The 5,078-nt window shown below is 46.4% G+C and overlaps 1 pseudogene; it reads right to left on the reverse strand.

Moving 5' to 3' along the window:
• Positions 1 to 4,162: 4,162 nt before the first annotated feature.
• Positions 4,163 to 5,078, reverse strand: LOC146754614 (olfactory receptor 14J1-like; annotated as a pseudogene).

Raw genomic sequence — 5,078 nt, forward strand, 5'->3', positions numbered from 1 at the left:
TATTGGTGTCATCTCAGTAATTGGTCAAGCTGCAAACTTCCAGAGAACACTGACAAGATAAAGGTAACAGAAATGCCTCCTAGTTGATGAGATTTGTTACCATCTAGAAACAAGCTACCAGTCCAGCTGTCCCAACAGTGAAGCAACCAGGTAACAAGAGATTCGTTCTGGTGCCATGTAAACTCTTTCTTGTGCCTTGGATTTCAGTCATCTTCAGGGGTCAACAAACAGTAATAGAGATTTCCTCCTCATCACTCTCTTCTTCATGCCCCTTAACTTTTCCTTTTGCCTTTCTTGGTGCTGATCCAGACCCGTCACCTGGATCTTCTTCTGCCTCCTCGTCTGCTTCTTTTTTCCGTTCTAGATGTGAGGACATCCATTTCCATTTCTTGCCTTCCATAGGGGCAACTGATATTGTTACTGGTGCCTCCCATGACTGATCAGAATTGACTTGGGGATTTCCCTTTTTTGGCTTGAACCTCAGCTGGGAAACTCTCTCTTTCCAGAATAGTGTTATTATAGAGCATTGTAAGCACAAGCCAAGCCCCAAATAAGTAGTACCCCCTTAGACCTGCTGCACCATCCCTGACTCAAATACTGGCTTAGTTTCTCGGGATCCCGCAGGTGTTCAAGAGTGGAATCCCATGACATTGCGGGCCCCCACTTGTTTGTGAACCTGAAGGCAAAAGGTCAGCGTTCTAGGACAAAATGCCACACACCAATACGGTGAAATATAGCTGCGTCCATCTATTGCCCAAAGTGCTGTACTGTTATAGCACACAGACAAGGGCGTTCAGAAATCACACACACTAATAGGAGGAAAGCATCTGCAATAACAACCCTAACACCCACCTTCAAATCCGCGAGCCATTCATTCTTTTCCTAGAGGTGTCCTTGGTTCTCATGCTGTTTATCCTGCTCCGCAGCTGCTGCTCTGTGAAATCCTTATCTTGATCCATGGCTGCTGCTCTGTAAAATTCTTCTTGTATTACAACAGAACTCTTGGGTCTCCAGCACAGCCCCAGCCAGCTGGAATATGCAGCCAAAGACCTTCAGGAAAGCCATGTCCTGGTACTGCCAGTGCTTACTGGACAACTCTGAGCCCCACAATGGGTCTCGTTTTTGTGTGGCACCTTGGTGTAGATGCGAGGCCAAGCCAGGCTAAATCTAATCATGCTTCTGGAAAGGGATGCTATCTGAAGACTCTTTACACTAATGAGAGGACCACAAACATTCACTCAGTGAGCTATAAATCATTGTGCATTTGCAGGCCTACGGTCTTGCTTGTCTCAGAGACATGGTGGGATGGTTCCCACCTCTGGACTGTAGCAAATGGGGTACAGACTCTTTATGACGGATGGGCAAGGATAATGAGGAAAGGCTGCTGCCCTCTGTGAGAGTGCACTGAGCTCTGCCTGGGGATGGCAGAGGAGCCAGCTGAGAACTGATGGAAAAGGTTTCAAAGTGAAGAGTGGCAGATTCTGTTCCTTGTTTCCTGATAAGGAAGAACTAGAGGAGGGGGACAGGCAGGAATCTGAGTTACACCTCAGATGGAATTGTTTTCTTCAGACTGTCTGCAGTGTTTTGGCTCAAGGAGAAAACCATTGATAACACTCTGATGTTTTCAGCTGCTGCTAAGCAGTGTTGTACAGAGCCAAGGCCATGGTCAGTGGAGGGCACATGGAGCTGGGAGGGAACAGAGTGAGAACAGCTGACTGATAGTGGCCAAAGGGACATTCTCTATCACCTGACAGCAAGCAGAAATTGTACTGAAAGGGGTGGGAGTTCATCTCACTCTCTTCACTGCCCAGAGCCAAGCTGGGCATCAGTCTGGTGGTGCTGAGCAAGTGCTTGTGCATCAGTTGTTACATACAATTCCATATCAACAGATATATAGTGATAACTATTACTCCTCTCCTTTTATCTCTCTTAGTAAATTGCTTTGTTACAACCCACAAGTTGTACTTTTTTTCCCAGTTCTCTTCTCCTTCCCACTGGGAATGGGGCAGCACACAAAGCACTGTGTGCTGCTGAGCCATATGATGGGTTCAACAACCACCATCATTTTGGTGCCTGATTTGAGTCTCCAAGGGTTGAGATAACAGCACATCTGTCCAGAGCCAGTTAACACAGGGTTTTGTGGGAGCTGGAGAATTGCAGGCCATGATGCTGATTGTTTTCCTTTGTGTGGAGCTTGCTGAGTCTTCTCATCAAGCTGCATTGCACAGCTCCTTGCTTGCTGCTTGTTTTCCCTGCTGCATTATTTGTCAACTCGGGATGCTGGATCAGGGTATTTATTTTGCTATGCTGCTTGACCTTGTTTTGTACCATGATAAAATTGGCAGCTGACAAAGTGAATTTTTGTGCACATTCAGCTCTGTGGTCATCGTTGTGTTTTGGAAGTAATATTGTTGGTATGATTAGGAATTACACATTTTACATTTTCTTCTCTGGGAGCCCAGGGGTATTCAAGGAATGACTGGATATTGTGTTGAGGGACATGGTTAAGTGGGAGCTATTGGTAAGAGGTGAATGGTTGGACTAGATGATCTTATAGGCCTTTTCCAACCTTGGTAATTCTATGATTCTATGAATGAGGTTAAACATTATTCAGGAATATCAGTGAGAAATCAGCACCAAGGTGAGAAGGCTCTGCATGGCAGGGGGTGTGGGACGGTCTGGGAAGCTGCCTGGAGTGGTGGGCACACCCAGGGCTTTGGAATTTCATCTCCGAGCAACTGCAGGATCCTGAGAAACTGGTAGAATATTGGGGCAGGTCTGCTGTGGCTCTGGTAACCCACAAGAAACACACATGACTGCAGTGTGCTAGATCCAGAGAGCTGAAAATGCTGACTGCTGCAGCCTCTGCAACTCCTGGCACAGACCCTGCAGCAGTTCTAAGATTTTGCCACATGTCCTCCATTTGCTCCATGCTCTGGAAAGAACCTGCTGTCAGTCCACCCCTCATAATGAGCTCTGCAGTCACTCCTGCTACAGGTCCTGTAGCTGTTCCATGTATTGTTATAAGAAAATGAAACAAATTCCTCCAAAGAGAGGTGCACTGTGCCAGGAAGTACAGTCCTGTGGTCACTCCAATCCCTCCAATGAGTCCAGTGGCTGCTCCAAATTCAATCACAGGTCCTGTGGTGATTCCAGCTCTGGCAATGAGCTCTGCAGTTGCTCCAACTCCTGCAATAGGAAAACAGCCTCTCCAATTTCTACAGTGAACCTTGAGGCTGTTAAAACCCCTGCAACAGGTCCTGGACTTGCAAACAGATATGCATAGAAACTATTATAATCTATGTATGATATGTATATGTATTAGTATATGCATATGTGTTAGCAACTGCCTATATTGTATACATGTGAAAATATACTATATATATAAGATATGTATATATGCATTTATCATACTTATAATCGTTTTCTTTTTATCTTGACCTTAAACCACAGATTCTAAACCTCAGCACAGCCTTGAGTCCCTTACAGATCTCCTTGGGACTTCTGAAACTATCCCTGCCAGTCAGTGAAATGCACCAGAAGATTTCAAGGTCTTCTCAGGGAGCAGCTCCTGAGGTATATTCCTTACACCAGATTTGGAAGACGCCTCCAGTTCTCTGGTCATGCTCTAAAGGGCATGTGACAGCAAGGAGACTAGCCCTGACACAGTCGTTCGTATTGCTGGCTACTGACTGCTGTCCCAGAGTGCTGCTGTAGAGGCAACAGGACTGTTGTGAGACACAGAAGACCTTCAGGCCTGCACAAATGAGAGGAATTGAGGGCACTGTGGTGGTGTAAAGAGATCAGAAATGAAAAATGCATGTTGAGCTGCTGTCTGCAGCTGCACCTCCCCAAATCCAGACAAAGTAGGAAGAAAGAAAAGCTAAGTAAAGGTCTATTTTGAAACATTTTAAGGAATATTTTAATCTATTCAGAGAATCTGGTTCTATGTTAACAAGAGCTCTTGGAGTGAGAAAATGGAAATTAGGTAGGAAAGAAATGAAATAAATTTTTATTTATGAGTTCAATATTATTTTCTTTTTTTTTTTTGCAGGTTGCTATATCACACACAAACAAACAATCAAAGATGCATAAAACATAAAGAACCATCACTGGGAATCGTGTGAGAAAGTTGTGCATTTTATGGAAGCTTGAATAGTGCTTATTGCAACACCTTCCTGAGAGCGTGCTTGATCTCCCTGTTCCTCAAGCTGTAAATAATAGGGTTCAGTTTTGGAGGAACCACTGCGTACAGAAGTGCCACTGTCAGATCCAGGAGTGGGGAGGAAATGGAGGGGGGCTTCAGGTAGGCAAAAAAGCCAGTGCTGAGAAACATGGAGACCACGGCCAGGTGAGGGAGGCACGTGGAGAAGGCTTTGTGCCATCCCTGCTCAGAGGGAATCCTCAGCACAGCCATGAAGATCTGCACATAGGACACCACTATGAAAACAAAGCAGCCAAATACTAAACTGGCACTGAAAAAGATAAACACAACTTCCCTGAGTTAGGTGGCTGAGCAGGAGAGCTTGAGGATCTGGGGGATTTCACAGAAAAACTGGTTCACTACACTGCCTTGGCAGAGAGGCAGTGAAAATGTACTGAGAGTGTGCAGCAGGGAATTGAGAACCCCAGTGGCCCAGGCAGCTGCTGCTATGGTGGCACAAGCTCTGCTGTCCATCAAGGTCCCGTAGTTCAGGGGCTTGCAGATGGCAACGTAGCGGTCATAGGACATGATGGTGAGAAAGGAATACTCTGCTGACATGAAGAAGAGATAGAAAAAAAAGCTGTGCAGCACATCCTGCGTAGGAGATGGCCCTGGTGTCCCAGAGGATGTTGGCCATGGCTTTGGGGAGAGTGGTGGAGATGCTGCCCAGGTCAAGGAGGGCCATGTTGAGGAGGAAGAAGTACATGGGGGTGTGCAAGCGGCGGTCACAGGCTACAGCTGTGTTGATGAGGCCGTTGCCCAGGAGGGAAGCCAGGTAGATGCCCAGGAAGAGCCAGAAGATCAGGAGCTGCAGCTGCCGCGTGTCTGCCAAAGGCAGCAGGAGGAACTCGCTGATGGAGCTGCTGTTGGGCAT

This window comes from Coturnix japonica, chromosome W (genome assembly GCF_054131305.1).
Source record: "Coturnix japonica strain WE chromosome W, WE-NBRP24, whole genome shotgun sequence".
Lineage (NCBI taxonomy): Eukaryota > Metazoa > Chordata > Aves > Galliformes > Phasianidae > Coturnix > Coturnix japonica.